The sequence below is a fragment of the Eurosta solidaginis genome, chromosome 1, assembly GCF_040869045.1.
Source record: "Eurosta solidaginis isolate ZX-2024a chromosome 1, ASM4086904v1, whole genome shotgun sequence".
Classification (NCBI taxonomy): Eukaryota; Metazoa; Arthropoda; class Insecta; order Diptera; family Tephritidae; genus Eurosta; species Eurosta solidaginis.
Genome location: NC_090319.1, coordinates 24,097,432 through 24,116,261, shown reverse-complemented (window position 1 = coordinate 24,116,261; position 18,830 = coordinate 24,097,432). Strand labels below are relative to the sequence as shown.

Here is an 18,830-nt window from a genome sequence, read left to right as displayed (position 1 = left end):
GCAAAGCAAAAGTAATATGTCATTCATGTTGGTGTTCTCGATTTTATTCTATATAAAAAATAAAGCTATGAGCCATTCGCATTGAAGAGAATTTAAAAGAATTTACGGAAAAAAGTTTTCGCATAAAACCAAATAAATTTGTGGTTTTTATAAAGATAAATTGACTCTTGTTTGATTTATTTATAAAATTTTGCACACTTAATTCCCATAAGTAAGCCGCAGCATGACCTTTTATGTATATATGTATATATGTATGCAGATGCAAAAATATTTGTTGCGAGATTTATTTCATTTTACACCTGTTAAAATATAATCGGATTTTGTGATATTTGTCGAAAAGTTAATCACGTTTTTACTTGTTGCATAACAAGCTATTTTATTTATATCTATTCAAAATATTTCAACAACATTGCATACATTTGTTTTTTATGAAGATGTTCATAGTTCGACGACCGGACCACGGTTGCCACACCATGTTTTCATTTGGGACCAAAATTCATCGAAAAAAAGGACCAAATCTCAAAAAAAAGGACCAAAATTTTTGTTTTATTTTATTGGTATACAAACAATTCACCAATTTAATAGTTTCGTATTCGTTATAAAATATTAAAGTATAAGAATGTTTCCATGGTTTCGTATATAATTTTTTTTTTTAAATATAGCAAATAGGAGACATCTGGCTATAATTCAAATTGCACAAACAGACGTAGACCAATGTGCCTACGCGTATCGCAATTTAGTTTCAAAGCAGCAACAACACACAGGGCAAATCACAAAATGTTCATCGAGAGCGCCACAGCCCAGCAAATGTCCCGCTACGAACGAGATTGGGGACTAAAACTAATGAAAGGGGGGGATGATATTATGCAGATTTGGCTTTGTTACATTTCTCTGTGTATGATTTGTGTTGTGTAATTTTGTTTATACTTGCGGTACTCTAATTGTTTACTTTCCTTTTTTTTCACCTTCTTCCTATTATTTTGTTCGAACACCTGATTAGTCGATCATGCATTTCCATGCAGTTAAGTCGATCTAGTGTTATAAATGTATGTATGTATGTGATATAATTAATGTATCTGTGTTTATTATCTTTTCATGTTGTGTTTTTAAAAAAGTCTTGAAAATGAATTCAGATTGAAGTCGAAATATCGACCAAATTAATGTATGAATATTAACATAGTGTTTTATTCAAAGCAGGGCCTCGAGCTCACAAAATCCTACATTGTTCAAACAAACATAATGTGTGCCTTTAGGTATTACATTTTCGCATTTCTAGGATAAGTATAGATTTTAGTAAGGAACGATTCAAAAATTTGCGTTGTGACAAACTCAGTAAATCGTAAATAAAACTAAGCCATGAGGCTAATGCCATCTTTATATATGCAAATTTTTTTCCTAAACGTTTAAACTCCATACCAGAGTCTAGATCTAGTAAGTGTGATTTTTAAACTCACATTTACTGAATCTAGCTCGAGGCCTCAGGAGAATCAATCGTCTGTAAGCTTTAACTGTGCAATACCGGAAGCGGATTATATGCTATCAAGTACAGGAAACTAGTTAAACGTGTTGTTTTGAAGTTTATGGGGTTTACACAAAACATTTCTTCTGAAATCGAATCTCTTTTGTATTAGCTTCAAGAACTGAATATAAAGATATATTTTTTAATCACATAGTTGCACATTTGTAACGTTATCGCTTTAAAAAAGTATTTCTGCCTTACTTCCAGTTAAAATACTCCTTATGCCAATATGCTTAATTTTCAAGTATCGTTCGTGGCTTCACACCTAAATAGTCCTGGAATTCCTTGAACTGATTTGTGCTGGGTGAGAAAGATTTAAATATCGACATTTCAAACGAGAAGTAACGCTTTCAAAATTCATACTTAATATAAAATAAACTAATTTCATTCTTTTACTTAGTTTTCAGTTTATTGTCGTGAATCTTAGAGTCCCACGTGTTTTTAAAATAAATTCTTTTAGCTCGACTAGTGTATAAAATCTATTACGAAAAGTGTTTGAGAACCGATCGAACTATATATATACGCAGTTAAACAAGACTTTTAATGATAAGTTCGTTGTCTCATCAAACATTAATGAAAATGTGTTTGCCCAAAGATCCACCACTTCTCTTTTTAATGCCTTTCATAAATTATTACCTAGGTGAAATGTCTTTGTTCTGCTATAATTCATTGACTCAGCAATTTTTGCGGTAACAATTCCATTGAAGTAAATTGAAAATTATATTTGTGAGCAGTATTTTGCATTTTTGCCTCAGCGATAAAGACAGAAAAGTACTAAAATCGTGACTACTGCCTAAAAAGGACCAAAATTGAAAATAAGGGACTAGCGGATCAAATGGGGTTGGCTGGGACCATTTTTGGTGCAAATCGACAAAAGTGGCAACCGTGGACCGAACGTATTCGATTCACAAAGTGTTTATTTGCATTAGTATGCATGAAGTATTTGTGTATGTATGCAGGTAAGTGTGTACTAGTTTATTTGTTCACTAAACAAATTATATTTGACTTACAGAAGATTATTTTATATTTTTTCATAGTGCAGACGATGGTATTATAACTTTGATTGTATTACGTATTCATTAAAAAATCGAGGTGGATATAGAAATCCTTATATCAAAGTTATCAGCATAGAAAAAGATTTCGATTGGATAATGTCCGCCCATTCACAGTCAACCCGTCCGTCCATCCTTAAACACGACAACTTGAGTAAGAATTCGAAAATCTTTACGAAATTTGATATAATGAACCCAGATTGTTGTTGAGACTGGCCGAAATTGGAACATAGCCACGCCCATTTTTCCGATATTGAAATTTCGAAAAATTGAAGTATTGATCCAAATTATAATCACGGCCATTTTTTCGATGTCGAAAATTGCAAAATTGAAAAACTGAAAAAATACACTAAAAGTACAAATAATAGAATGCTTGCGAGTAGCTTACTTTTATAAAAAAAATTTGGAAAATTTTGGAAAACTGGCGTGGAACTCCCCACAATTACAAGAGTTTAAAAGTTTTGGAAGCAATAAATCAAAGGTTGTTTTTCCTCATCTCAGAATTTTTTCAAAGTATCAATTCCACAATGATAAAGTCAATATAGTTGCAGTTTAGATGGGTTCTTTTTATAAAATAAATTCTGACTCGTAGGGTTATTCAGTGTAATTTTAAGAACGGAAAGTTTTGAACAAACTTCTAAAACAAGGTATTCTTCAAACCAGGGCTGCGAACCGGTTCGAACTGGTGCATTTGATCTCAATAACTGTATTTTATTTGTATGCTTAGTAGGTACATATCGATGGTTGGTTGCACACAGATCCCAAGTGACGAATTTTAAATTGTGTATACTATCAAAACATAGTATTAAATGTTTGAACCGGTTCGGCGGTTCAGAGGTAGCCACGAACCGGTACAATTTTTGCCTGATTGGTTCGAACCACTGAACCGAACCGCTTCGATTTTCTAGGCGGTTTGCAGCCCTGCTTCAAACAACTCATAAAGTAGGATATTTTCCATTCAGCAACTGCGATTCTGCTATAAGTACTTATTGGATAATTTCGCATAACCAAAATTCTTTGTCAGCTCTAGTTAGGTCAGTAAAAACTATGATAAATTAAAATTGAACCTACCTTATCTTTTAGTAGTTTTTTTTTCCGTTCTTAGAACAATAAAATGTCTTTTATAGGCAGTACTGCTTGCGACTCGAAAATACTGTTGCTTTGCTTGTAATTTTTTTAAACAATTTTCATGTCATAATGTCTCTTGTATGTTAATTGGTGTGTAATTCTTATATACCAAAAAATAGAAAAATGTTGTATATATGCGCACCGGTATCCGTCTTTTTAGATGGTACGCATAGGTTTGCGTGTAATTCGTTGGTTTTTGATAAAACAACGTCACTAACGTTAAATTCAACACATTTTTTTTTATTTTTCATTAAACTGCCTCATTGCATTGTCAGCATATTTTTCAAAGCTTTTTTTAAATAAAAAAAAAAACTTTCTATTCAACTTTTGTTTCTTTTGTGTTTTCTTTCTGCTTTATCAAAATCTTGTTAAAATTGTTGCACCTGTTAAAAAGCATTCCTTGTTTTTTTTTTTATATATTTTTGCTTTATATTACGTTGGCATGTGCATATTTTTATATCTCAATCAATTGTCGTTTTCCACTTTTTACACATTTTTAAAAATTGTACTTCACATTGTATTTAGCCATCGTATATCACTTAATAGCCTGCTATATATTTAATAGCAAACTGCGTGTGTAAATATTTTTATTTGGCTATTTTTATACTCAGTTGAGCAGAGCTCACAGAGTATATTAAGTTTGATTGCATAACGGTTGGTTGTACAGGTATAAAGGAATCGAGATAGATATAGACTTCCATATATCAAAATCATCAGGATCGAAAAAAAATTTAATTGAGCCATGTCCGGCCGTCCGTCCGTCCGTCCGTTAGCACGATAACTTGAGTAAATTTTGAGGTATCTTGATGAAATTTGGTATGTAGGTTCCTGAGTACTCATCTCAGATCGCTATTTAAAATGAACGATATCGGACTATAACCACGCGCACTTTTTCGATATCGAAAATTTCGAAAAACCGAAAAAGTGTAATAATTCATTACCAAAGACAGATAAAGGGATGAAATTTGGTAGGTGAGTTGAACTTATGACGCAGAATAGAAAATAAGTAAAATTTTGGACAACGGGCGTGGCACCGTCCACTTTTAAAAGAAGGTAATTTAAAATTTTGCAAGCTGTAATTTGGCAGTCGTTGAAGATTTCATGATGAAATTTGGCAGGAACGTTGCTCCTATTACTATATATACGCTTTATAAAAATTAGCAAAATCGGAGAAGGACCACGCCCACTTTTAAAAAAAAAGTTTTTTAAAGTAAAATTTTAACAAAAAATTTAATATCTTTACAGTATATAAGTAAATTATGTCAACATTCAACTCCAGTAATGATATGGTGCAACAAAATACAAAAATAAAAGAAAATTTCAAAATGGGCGTGGCTCCGCCCTTTTTCATTTAATTTGTCTAGGATACTTTTAATGCCATAAGTAGAACAAAAATTTACCAATCCCTTTGAAATTTGGTAGGGGCATAGATTTTATGACGTTAACTGTTTTCTGTGAAAATGGGCGAAATCGGTTGAGGCCACGCCCAGTTTTTATATGCAGTCGTCCGTCGGTCCTTCTGCATGGCCGTTAAAACGATAACTAGAGCAAAAATCGACATATATTTACTGAACTTAGTTCACGTACTTATCTGAACGCACTTTATATTGGTGTAAAAAATGAACGAGATCCGACTATGACCACGCCCACTTTTTCGATATCGAAAATTACAAAAAATGAACAAATGCCATAATTCTATACCAAAAACCAAAAAAGGAATGAAACATGGTAATTGGATTGGTTTATTGACGCGAAATATAACTTTAGAAAAAACTTTGTAAAATAGTTGTGACACCTACCATATTAAGAAGAGGAAAATGAAATGGGTTTCCCTCGGTTCATTTTCCTACATGGTTATTTTCCCTTATGTTGTCACCATAGCTCTCAACTGAGTATGTAATATTCGGCTACATCCGAACTTAACCTTCCTTACTTGTTTGGTTTATTTTTATGCAAATGGTTCCAAAAATCTTAAAACTGCAATATAAAGTGGTGGTGATAGGATATCATAAGAAGATCCAAATTTTTTAAAACTTTATACAAATGGACCAGAGAAATGCAAAATGTCTCTTTAGAAAATTACGATCGATCTCATCCATTTTTTCATACAACAATATGTACAATATACGAAAGCATAAGGTGAAGTTTGAAGCTTCAACCTGATAAATTGAGGAAGATATGACAAAAATCCCCTTTTGTGTTTAATCGGTTGTATGGGGGATATATGATGTAGTGGTGCGATCCAACCGGTTCCAACAAATGTCTAATCGGACACCTAAATATATACGCTCGCCAAATTTTAGCAAGATATCTCAAAAATTGAGGGACTAGTTTGCATACAAACAGACAGACGGACAGACGGTCAGACGGGCATGGCTAAATCAACTCAGCTCTTCATCCTGATCATTTCGTTTTAATATTTTTAAAAGCTCTCTGGCTTCGCTGTGTAATAAATTTGTCCCTACTTTTAAGAGCAAAATTTACAAGTTTCTCTGGTATTCTTCTGAACTTAAACATGTTAAAAATTTGAGAAATAAGTTTTTCAAGAAATATAAAAATACGGAAGAATCCAACTACTTTGAGTTGTATGTTTCTTATAATAAAAAATTCAATGATTTGAATAAGTTACTTTACTCGAATTATATATCTAACTTTGAAAACAATATTAAGAATAATCCCAAAAGCCTCTGGACGTATATAAAATTAAAAAAAAAAAAAATGGCTCCAGCATTCCACAGAGCTGCTTTTATAACGATGCCACAACATCTTCAATTAATGAGGCCACTAATTTATTTGCAAACTTTTACTTTTCAAACTTTGTGTCAGAAGGGGAATTAACGGACAACGAACGTTCCGCTTTACGTCTTAGTTTAAAAGACTCTGTCTCTATTAACGTTGGGTCCTTGGAATTATCAGAAAATGATATTATCGAAGGATTGAATTCCGTCTTGGATTCCTCTCATACGGATTTTGACGGGCTTTCCATTAAATACTTGAAGAATTGCACCTCGCTTGTGAGGCCTCTCACGTATATTTTTAACCTTTCTCTATCTTCTGTAGTGTTCATTGATGATTGGAAAACCACTTCTATCACCCCTGTCTTTAAAAGTGGCTATAAGAGTGATATCTCGAACTACAGACCTATTTCCAAATTATCATCTATTGCTAAATTGTTTGAATGCATCGTGAAAGAGAAACTTTATTTTCCAGTGAAGCATCTTATTTGTCCAAACCAACACGGATTCGTACATGCGAGGTCAACTGTTTCCAATCTGTCGGTCTTTGCCTAGGATTGCCATTCACCTTTCGGAATGGTCTTGAAATTCACACAATTTATACTGATTTTTCCAAGGCATTCGACAAAATTTCTCATAGTATTCCCATTTAAAAAAATTTTTTTTTATTCTCATTGAAAAACTAAGTTTTGTGGGTCTTCATTCTAGTCTCCTTAAGTGGCTGAAGTCTTACCTGCAGTGCAGCAGTTGCACGGTTGCTATTGACGGTGTGTTCTCAGAGCTATTCTGTGGTAAATCTGGTGTACCACAAGGTAGCATCTTAGGGCCTTTATTATTCATCTTATTCATAAATGATATCTTTTCTTGTTTAAAAACGTATAAATATCTTTTATATGCAGATGATCTTAAAATATACTCCGTGATAAGTGGATCACATAATTCGTTAGTGCTCCAAGGGGAGCTTAATCACTTTTTCTGATTATTGTGTTATGAACATATTCTCTATTAATATAAATAAATGCAACAAAGTGTCTTATTCGAAGATGATTACACCGTTGGGGACGTGCTATTATTTAGCGGACTCATGCCTAACCGAGGTTAATGAAATTAAGGATCTAAAAGTGTACTTTGATAGTAGCCTTAGTTTCAACACACATTTAAATTATACAATTTCTAGTTCCCTCGGAACACTGGCTTTTCTCAGGCGCCACTATTCTAACTTTACAGATTCATATACTTTCAAGACTTTGTATTCTGCCTTTGTTCATTCCAAGCAGGAATACGCAGCGTACATATGGAGACCATACCACGGAGTCCATATAAATCGATTGGAGAGGGTTCAGAAGTGCTTTATACGTTTTGCATTACGCTCTCTAAATTTTTCTGACCCAATTCCGTCGTACGTTACGTGATAGAAGATCGCTCTTGTCAATATCTTTTATAGTTGACCTTGTGTCTGGCAAGATTGATTGTCCTTCTATGCCTCAGCTTATAAATTTTAATGTGTCGGGCAGAAACTTGCGAAATTTTGATGTTTTTCGTGTTGGAGTTAACAGAACAGTTTATGGTTCCAATGCCCCATTGTGCAGAACGCTGTCTGAATATAACTGTTTCTCAAATTTTTAGATTTAGATTTAACCTATTCTAAATCGGTAATTCATTTAAAACTAAAAACTTATTTTTTAAGCAATTTTTGACTATCGTTTTATACTTTAATCTTAAGTGTCTGCTGTATTTTTTAGACACAAATATATAAATAAATAAATACACATTTTTGGGTTTACCTCTTCGCCTTTAAGGACTTAAATTTCTGAGATTCGTGACAAACTTAATATACCATTTCATTTTCATGAAAGGTATAAAGAGGTGGAGTGTCTGTCTATCTCATAAAAATTTGTACAGTGGCTTTGTTAAAATTTTAATATCAAAGTTCAACAATACCATGTCTTTGTTTAAAGAAACATATTTTTTTCCTCTTTCATTTATATAAAGAAAGCGCTGAAGAATTTGTTTTTAATTTTCGCCTTTTATTACATTGTCAAGATAACCTGAAATTTTTTGAGATCTCAGGTTCCTAGCTGAATGAGTAGTTGCTTAAAAATCGATCGCAAGATTACAGAATTCTAAATGGAATCTTTAATAACTCTAAATAGTTAAATCTCTGTTCCATCTACAAATTTCTTTTATCATTATTATTACAACTAGATAAAGCCCGAAATTTTGTTGAAAGCTTCAGGTCTCTGGGTTATAGGGAAGTTCCTTAAAATTCGAAAGCAAATTTTCGCGTTCGAACGATTTTCTTAACTTTCACGATCCCTGGACCACCTACCGGAAATTTGTTTCCTTACTCATGCATTGTCCTGACGTTCTGAAAGATCTTAATTTAAACAAGTAAGGAAGGTTAAGTTCGGGTGTAACCGAACATTATATACTCAGTTGAGAGCTATGGTGACCACATAAGGGAAAATAACCATGTAGGAAAATGAACCGAGGGAAACCTTGGAATGTGTATTAAATGAAAGGCATTAAAGAGTATTTTATGAGGGAGTGGGCCATAGTTCTATAGGTGGACGCCATTTAGGGATATAGCCACAAAGGTGGATCAGGGTTGACTCTAGAATGCGTTTGTACGATATGGGTATCAAAAGAAAGGTGTTAATGAGTATTTTAAAACGGAGTAATCCTTAGTTCCATAGGTGGACGCCGTTTCGAGATATCGCCATAAAAGTGGACCAGGAGTGACCCTAGAATTTGTTTGTACAATATGGGCATCAAACGAAAGGTGTTAATGAGTATTTTAAAAGAGAGTGGGCCTTAGTTCTATAGGTGGACGCCATTTCGAAATATCGCCATAAAGGTGGACCAGGGGTGACTCTAGAATGTGTTTGAATGATATGGGTATCAAATTAAAGGTATTAGTGAGGGTTTTAAAAGGGAGTGGTGGTCGCATTTTCGAGATATCGCCATAACGGTGGACCAGGAGTGACCCTAGAATTTGTTTGTACAATATGGGCATCAAACGAAAGGTGTTAATGAGTATTTTAAAAGAGAGTGGGCCTTAGTTCTATAGGTGGACGCCATTTCGAAATATCGCCATAAAGGTGGACCAGGGGTGACTCTAGAATGTGTTTGAATGATATGGGTATCAAATTAAAGGTATTAGTGAGGGTTTTAAAAGGGAGTGGTGGTCGCATTTTCGAGATATCGCCATAACGGTGGACCAGGAGTGACCCTAGAATTTGTTTGTACAATATGGGTATCAAAAGAAAGGTGTTAATGAGTATTTTAAAAGGGAGTAATCCTTAGTTCCACAGGTGGACGCCGTTTCGAGATATCGCCATAAAGGTGGGCCAGGGTGACTCTAGAATATGTTTGTATGATATGGGTATCAAACGAAAGGTGTTAATTAGTATTTTAAAAGGGAGTAATCCTTAGTTCCATAGGTGGACGCCGTTTCGAGATATCGCCATAAAGGTGGAACAGGAGTGACCCTAGAATTTGTTTGTACAATATGGGCATCAAACGAAGGGTGTTAATGAGTATTTTAAAAGAGAGTGGGCCTTAGTTCTATAGGTGGACGCCGTTTCGAGATATCGCCATAAAGGTGGACCAGGAGTGACCCTAGAATTTGTTTGAACAATATGGGCATCAAACGAAAGGTGTTAATGAGTATTTTAAAAGAGAGTGGGCCCTAGTTCTATAGGTGGACGCCAATTCGAGATATCGCCATAAAGTTGGACCAGGGGTGACCCTAGAATTTGTTTGTACAATATGGGTATCAAAAGAAAGGTGTTAATGAGTATTTTAAAAGGGAGTAATCCTTAGTTCCACAGGTGGACGCCGTTTCGAGATATCGCCATAAAGGTGGGCCAGGGTGACTCTAGAATATGTTTGTATGATATGGGTATCAAACGAAAGGTGTTAATTAGTATTTTAAAAGGGAGTAATCCTTAGTTCCATAGGTGGACGCCGTTTCGAGATATCGCCATAAAGGTGGGCCAGGGGTGACTCTAGAATTCGTTTGTGCAATATGGGTATCAAACGAAAGGAGTTAATGAGTATTTTAAAAGGGAGTGGGCCTTAGTTCTATAGGTGGACGCCTTTTCGAGGTATCGCAATAAAGGTGGACCAGGGGTGAATCTACACTTTGTTTGTACGATATGGGTATCAAATGAAAGGTGCTAATGAGTATTTTTAAAATGGAGTGGGCCTTCGTTCTATAGGTGTTCGCCTTTTCGAGATATCGCCAAAAAGGTGGACCAGGGGTGACTTTGTAATATGTTTGTACGATATGGGTATTAAATGAAAGGTGTTAATGAGTATTTTAAAAGGGCGTTGGGGCTTAGTTCCATAGGTGGACGCCTTTTCGAGATATGGCCATAAAGGTGGACCAGGGGTGACTCTAGAATGAGTTTGTACGATATGGGTATCAAATTAAAGGTATTAATGAGAGTTTTAAAAGGGAGTGGTGTGAAGGCGTTTTCCAGATATCGACCAAAATGTGGACCAGGGTGACCCAGAACATCATCTGTTGGATACCGCTAATTTATTTATATATGTAATACCTGCCAAGATTTTAAGGGTTTTTTATTTCGCCCTGCAGAACTTTTTCATTTTCTTCTACTTAATATGGTAGGTGTCACAACCATTTTATAAAGTTTTTTTCTAAATTTATATTTCGCGTCAATAAAACAATCCAATTACCTTACCATGTTTCATCCCTTTTTTCGTATTTGGTATAGAATTATGGCATTTTTTCATTTTTCGTAATTTTCGATATCGAAAAAGTGGGCGTGGTCATATTCGGATTTCGTTCATTTTTCATACCAAGATAAAGTGAGTTCAAGTAAGCACGTGAACTAAGTTCATTAAAGATATGTCGATTTTTGCTCAAGTTATCGTGTTAACGGCCATGCGGAGGACAGACGGACGACTGTGTATAAAAACTGGGCGTGGCATCAACCGATTTCACCCATTTTCACAGAAAACAGTTAACGTCATAAAATCTATGCCCCTACCAAATTTCAAAAGGATTGGTTAATTTTTGTTCGACTCATGGCATTAAAAGTATCCTAGACAAATTAAATGAAAAAGGGCGGAGCCACGCCCATTTTGAAATTTTCTTTTATTTTTGTATTTTGTTGCACCATATCATTACTGGAGTTGAATGTTGACATAATTTACTTATATACTGTAAAGATATTAAATTTTTTGTTAAAATTTTACTTTAAAAAAAATTTTTTTTTAAAAGTGGGCGTGGTCCTTCTCCGATTTGCTAATTTTTATGAAGCATACATACACTAATAGGAGTGACGTTCCTGTCAAATTTTATCATGATATCTTCAACGACTGCCAAATTACAGCTTGCAAAACTTTTAAATTACCTTCTTTTAAAAGTGGGCGGTGCCACGCCCATTGTCCAAAATTTTACTAATTTTCTATTCTGCGTCATAAGTTCAACTCATGTACCAAGTTTCGTCGCTTTAGCTGTCTTTTGTAATGAATTATCGCACTTTTTCGGTTTTTCGAAATTTTCGATATCGAAAAAGTGGGCGTGGTTATAGTCCGATATCGTTCATTTTAAATAGTGATCTGAGTGCTCAGAAAACTACATACCAAATTTCATCAAGATACCTCAAAATTTACTCAAGTTATCGTGTTAACGGACGGACGGACGGACGGACGGACATGGCTCAATCAAATTTTTTTTCGATCCTGATTATTTTGATATATGGAAGTCTATATCTATCTCGATTCCTTTATATATGTACAACCAACCGTTATCCAATCAAACTTAATATACTCTGTGAGCTCTGCTCAACTGAGTATAAAAATCTATAAAGCTCTACATGAAGCTACTTAAAAAGCCCTTTGAATGATCCCACATGTCGTAAATGGCCTGTTCAATGTAGAATATTTTTTTTCATCCTAATTAAGACAACCTTATATAGCCCAAATATTTTTGTTCAAAGTTCCAATACTAGTTCGGACAGTTTCTTAAAACCCGAAAGCGAAATTTCCAATTTTGGACGATCTTTAGAATTTCCACGATCCCTGGACTACTTAGCAAAAAATTTTCTTTTTAAACGGTTTTATTTAGCTTGACTTGACAGGCTGGCTGGTTGGCACGAATTTTGTAATTGAAATTTAAGTAACTTCGCGATGAGCTACAAGCTTGAAACTTGGAATATAGTTCAAAACCCGATGACAATGCAATAATAAGAAAAAAATCGCCGCTATGTGGCGCAAGGATCGAGATATTCAAAAAAAATCGTATTTGTTGTCCGATTTGGCTCATATTTGGAACATATAATACATACAAGAATAGACAGCGACCTATGAAAAACATCGCCGCTAGGTGGCGCAAGGATCGAGATATTAAAAAAAATCGTATTTGCGGTCCGATACGGCTCATATTTGGAACACATAAAACATACACACAAGAATAGAAAGCGACCTATGAAAAAAATCGGCGCTAGGTGGCGCAAGCATCGAGATATGCAAAAAAATCGTATTTGTGGCCCAATTTGGTCCATATTTGGAACATACAAACACACATGACAAGAAAGCGACCGGACCGATCGGACATCATACGACTTGGCTCATATTTAGAACAAATATTACATACAGTTCGGTAGAAGTGACATCAACATATTTTGTAGTTCGAGGAGGGACAAGCATACGTGGCGCAGGAAGGATTATGTGTTGAGTACTTAGATTGTAACAAATTGTCAGGAAAGAGTCCTTGTAATAATGAGTTACTAAACGAACTTAATAGAATGAGAAATAATAGGCAATTCAATAAAGACTAAAAACTTGTAAATAAAATAATAATACAATTTTTTTAAGTTAAACGGTTTTATTGAAAACAATACTTACATGAAGTAATAATAATATTAAAAGCTAGAAAATAATTAGATAGGTCCTAGGTACTAGCCATCACACTCCTCATCAATATAGGGCGTTGATCAGACAATTAAACAAAAGCATTGTTCGCGTCAAGTTTCTATTGATAGTCATAAGTAAGACCAACTGAACTTTAATCAGGTTATGCTACGTCTGATCAACGCCCTAGATTGATGAGGAGTGTGAGGACTAGTACCTAAGACCTACCTAAATATTTTCTAGCTTTTAGTATTATTACTTCATGTAAGTATTGTTTTCAATAAAACCGCTTAACTTAAAAAATTTTTTTAGTTATTTTTTTACATGTCAAATTGCCATAGAGATCGGATGCGTGTTTTTAGTTTCAACACTCTTCCTCTCCGCGAAGTTGCTCCAAAGTGGATTGCTTGAGTACAGCAGAATAGTGTTAGTTTTCCACCTATGTTTGGGAAAATGACAAAATCTTCGTTTCTCAACTTTGTAATTTTTCTCTAATATCAATAACAAAAACAATTGTATAAACCAATTTGAGCATGTTTCGCTATTTAAATACATAAAAGGTTAAAAAAAAGAATTCGCTTTAATATAAATTAAGTAAAGCAAGTGGAGAATGCGTGCCAAAGCACAGAGAAATATAGTTGAATATTTATTATGAAGTTTCAACAAAAGCCATTGTAAACAGCTTAGCAGAAACAAAACTTTCATGGAAAATCGAATTTAATACACTTTTCATATCTTCATTTCTAATTTGTATTAATTTTAGGTAATTGATTAGCTGAGTTCGATAGTGCAGGTTTCAGTTTTATTGCTTTTTCCTCGAAAGGGTTTTTACAATGGCTTTTGAAATAATCTTAATATCAAAATTTGTTTGCATTATAGTATGAATGTTGAATCGCATATTTTGCGCACCGTTCAAAACAATGTACAGCAGCGAAGAATAAAACGGCAGTGGCAATTTTTATCAAACTTCGCTAATCAAATCCTTACTTTTTTATTTTTGTTAATTTAAGAAAAAATGTCTACTACTTCTTCGTAGTCCGAAAAAAACGTTTTCGAAAAACTTCGAATTTTTTTTAACCGGACAGTTCAGTAGTCCAATAAGTTTTATTCCATGGGAGTTGGAAATCTCTCTAAATTCCTGTTGATTTTTGACAATTTTTATTTCGAAGGGTGTTTAACACTATGTACAAACACACACCAAATTGGCAATTTATACCATTGTGGCAATTTATTACGCAATTTATCATATAATAAGTTGTAATAATAAATTGCCAATTTAAACAAAATTGCGTAATAAATTGTTTCAAACTGCAACTGCAACTTTATAAAGTGTGTTTATTGAGTAGATTTAAACGTCAGTTACGCATGGCTCAACTATATGGTTGGCTTATCCATCAGCTGATTTTATTTTTTTTTCATTCCACTGGAGTAGGGATTGTCAAAAGAAGATGGCAAACTCAAAATGAAACCAAAACATTGAACACATTTTCATACAACACACAAAAATTTCAAAGTTTTATGTTTTCATTCCATTCTATTCGTCTAATACCAACAGGCACATTTTGACAGTCTGAAAAAGGGTATGTGGTTGCTGTAGAGATGAGCCAACCAGCTATCAAATTACTAGTGTGTAAGCTCAATTTAAATTGAAATTGTCTCAATTTAATTTTCTGTTTGAACATAGTGTAAGATTTCTGTCGTATAAAAAATTATGAAATGAGCACTTTATATGGAATAAAATTTGAAATGTTTAAAAAAAAAAATCCAATTTTCCAAAAGCAACGCACATATTAAAAGACCTTTAAGTTTTTCTTTGTGAGAATCAAATTGATTGGGCTAAAATCGGAAGGCTCAAAAAAATTCAGATAACCAAATAAAAAATTTAAACTATACAAAACATTTTCACGAATTTTTGAAAGTTTTGAAAATGTTTTTGAGATAAGTTTGCATACTTTCTGTTACATAGGTTAGGTAAGGTTTAACTAGTCGGTGCATGAGAATCTCACATAGACTGACTGAAGTAGAAGTTTCTTTAACGAAAAAACTTAAAACCATATAAATCTAGGACCTGTATATGTTACAAAAGTACTCCGTCTTATTCGCAAATAAAAGAAGCTTTCTAGAATTTATGCCACTTACTGCTTCTAGATCTGACAACTGTATCACTTCTTATAGCTGATATTTTAGCCTGGCAAGAACCACCCTCCAACTAGCACTTTCTACGTCTGCTATCACTCTCCAAACCTAATTTAAAGCCATGTTACGCCAGCAGATAGTGTCCGGTCAGAATACCCGTCATGAGTCTACCGTCCTCTCTTTTTTTATGATTGAACTAACTTGGTTAGTCCAAGGTTGTAAGACATACACATTATCTTCGATAGTTTGCAGCTCTGCGCGTGGATCCAATTTCCCGATTGGTTGATCATGTGTACCTTTTGCCTTCTCCTAATCTTGCCCATTCTAATTGGGACGTATACCGGGAAAAGTGAGGGCCTTTTTAACTAGTTTATACGCTTTTTCAATCCATTCTATTTCCAGATGCCCTCGGACCCAACATAGATTTATGCTTCTCCCTGTAATGATGCTTTCCAGGGAACGCTTACACTCTTACACTTTTAGATGCTGTGCTATGCGAGATTATTGTCTTAATTATTTCTAGGCTGTCATTTTTAAAGTTGACACGGCTGCAATTCAAGCTATTTCCTATCAGTGTTCCTATTGCTTTGGTTACGGCTAAAATTTCCGTCCGAGTAACACCACATTGATCTGGCAACTGGTTAGGATCTGTTTATTTCCAGATCAGCACATTATACCCCACATCCTACTCCTTCCGCTACACGGTGCAAACGGGTTTGCCTCGTCTGCAATTTGGGCACCCTTGTGCCAACCATCTACCTCTATTATGGTTCTAAGAGCCCCTTCGAATCACGGAAACGGAATCAGGTAGTCTGTTCATCATGTAATTGATGACGCTGTACTAATACATTCCGGAGGCACTGAGACTCGTTGCAGTTGTTACCACTAGGATCTTTGCCACCAGGTCTAGAGGTGGAATGTGTATAATGACATAGAGTCCAGCCATTTGGGATGTTTTCAGTGTCCCTGTAATGCTAAGCATTGGTAGCCTGCATACCACCCCCCCCCCCTTTTGGGGTTGGTTCTGCTTTGTGTGGCTGACCACCAAACAAGGACTCCATAGTATAGGATAAGCTTTACAATCGCTTTAAATATCCAATGAGAGATAGAGAGAGGGTGATAAACACCACGTACATCCTAGCATTATATTAAATGCACAAAGTGCTGTCATAGGCTTCTTCACGCACTCCTCCACGTTCAGCTTCCACGACAACTTACAATCTAGAACGATTGCTACATATTTTCTGCAAGGTTAATCCTCCTAGCTTTGTCTTGGTCCAATTTGAGCCCTTGTAGCACTTAGTAAACAAGAACATCAGGGGTGTCATGAAGTCCGATTGTTGTTGGAATCGGATTTAAAAGCAATGAATATTGCCGCAATGAATTCAAAACATTTTGGTTTGATGATTGAATTATATTCCTTTTTGGTCTATCTTTGATTTGAACATCGCAGCAGAAATTTTGCAATCAATGGCAGAAATATTTATAGGTTTCAAATTTGATTCCGACAGCAGTAGGATTCCACCTAAGCATATCCGTCTTCGCTGCGTTGGCTGTAAATCTGACACTAAATACGCAGGTGTGTATATCCCGAAGCGTCCAATCCATCCATTTTTGGTTGGATGGAACTTTTTACTTGTGACAATTTTCACATCATCTCCGTAAGCCGTAAGTAGTATGAGTCCTTCATTGAACTGCCTGAGCAGTTGGTTGATGACCATCTTCCACAGCAGAGGTGATAACACCCCGCTTTTGGCGTGTGCTCCTGGCTACTGACTGCGTGGGCACAGTTACATAATTCATAGAATTAGTTTTCTTAAATTATCGAAAATAAAACATTAGGATTTTGTGGACGAAAGTTGATAAAAATTGCCACTGCTATTTTATTGTGGGCTGCTGTCCTTGCATAAAGATACTATTTAAAATACTTTTTTCTCCTTTTTATTTAATTTGTTTCTTTAAGTTAGATAAAAAAATTATTGGTTTTTAAACATTTTTTCACTCACAATATTTCTTTAATTAAATTTATTTTTTTTTCAAGCTTTTAGCAGAGGAAATCTTCTTTAAAGTTTTATTCAATTTGGATGACACAAAAAGTTGCAATTAAAATTTTTGGTCACTTGATGCACATAATGCGCTTAAAACCACATTTTTTTTGCAAAAAAAAAAAAAAAACAAACAAATTATTCACTCAAATTTAAATACACGCGATTAAAAGCAAACACACGAGCGATTAGTCCATTGCATTTACAAATGTCAAGCATACAAAAATTACAAGCTCTATACCGATTACTCGGATTCCTATCATCAAGCGCGTCTACCAAACGCGTCGCGACAAGTTTCAAAACAAACTAACTGTGCAATTTTACAAATTCGTCTAATAGAAGCTGTAACAGCAAAGGCAAAAAGGTAGCAGCATTAAAATGCATTCGGCTCACAGCGACAACAAACTTCGGCGATGCTTGAGGCATTATTGTAGATGTGAATATATTCGTGTGGGTGTAAGCGCGCCATTCATAGTGGTTTGCTTGCAACAGCAACAAAAGCGTAAGGCGTTAGTGTTATGGAGAGTAGCGGCTGAGCGCAGCAAATGAAACAATCACACGGAGTTGGTACATAAGCATCACGGTTGCCACTTTGGTCCATTTGGACCAAAAATGGCCCCTTCTAACCCCATTTGGTCCGCTGGTCCCTTTTCTTCAATTTTGGTCCTTTTTAGCCAGTTGCCACGATTTTGGTACTTTTATTCTTTTTCCTCAGGTAAAAATTCACAGTATTTCTCAAAAAATTTTCCGCACATTCGCTAACGCACGTATAATTATACTCAGCTGAGCAGAGCACACAGAGTATACTAATTTTGATCGCATAACGGTACCCCATAACGCCATAAACTATTTGAGATAGATATAGACTTCTATATATCAAAATGGTCTGGGCGATGAAAGAAATCCATTTAGCCAAGTCAGTCCGTCCGTCCGTCTGCCTGTCCACTAACACGATAACTTGAGTAAATTTTGAGGTATCTTAATAAAATTTGGTATGTAGGTTCCTGGGCACTCATCTCAGATCCCTATTTAAAATGAACGAAATCGGACTATAACGACGCCCACTTTTTCGATATCGAAAATTTTGAAAAACCGAAAAAGTGCGATAATTCATTACCAAATACGGACAGAGCGATGCAACTTGGCAGGTGGGTTGACCTTATGACGCAGAATAAAAAATTAGTAAAATTTTGGACAATGGGCGTGGCATCGCCCACTTTTAAAAGAAGGTAATTTAAAAGTTTTGCAAGCTGGAGTTTGGCAGTCGTTGACATCATGATGAAATTTAGCGGTAACGTTACCCCTATTACTATATGTGTGCAAAATAAAA

General features: G+C 35.0%; 1 protein-coding gene across 6 annotated transcripts in view; it reads right to left on the bottom strand.

Moving 5' to 3' along the window:
- Positions 1 to 17,794, bottom strand: part of 5-HT2A (5-hydroxytryptamine receptor 2A) — a 300,397-nt gene extending 282,603 nt beyond the window's left edge. For 4 of the 6 annotated variants that reach the window (XR_010952932.1, XM_067783099.1, XM_067783084.1 and 1 more), the window contains exons 1-2: positions 17,462 to 17,788; positions 3,643 to 4,249 (exon numbers count right to left, since the gene is read on the bottom strand). The gene's annotated coding sequence lies outside the window, so the exon portion shown is untranslated. Of the gene's footprint in view, positions 1 to 3,642; positions 4,250 to 17,461 lie in introns of all 6 variants that reach the window. The other 2 variants (XM_067783074.1, XM_067783063.1) reach the window with 2 other exon arrangements.
- Between the last annotated feature and the right edge of the window lie 1,036 nt (positions 17,795 to 18,830).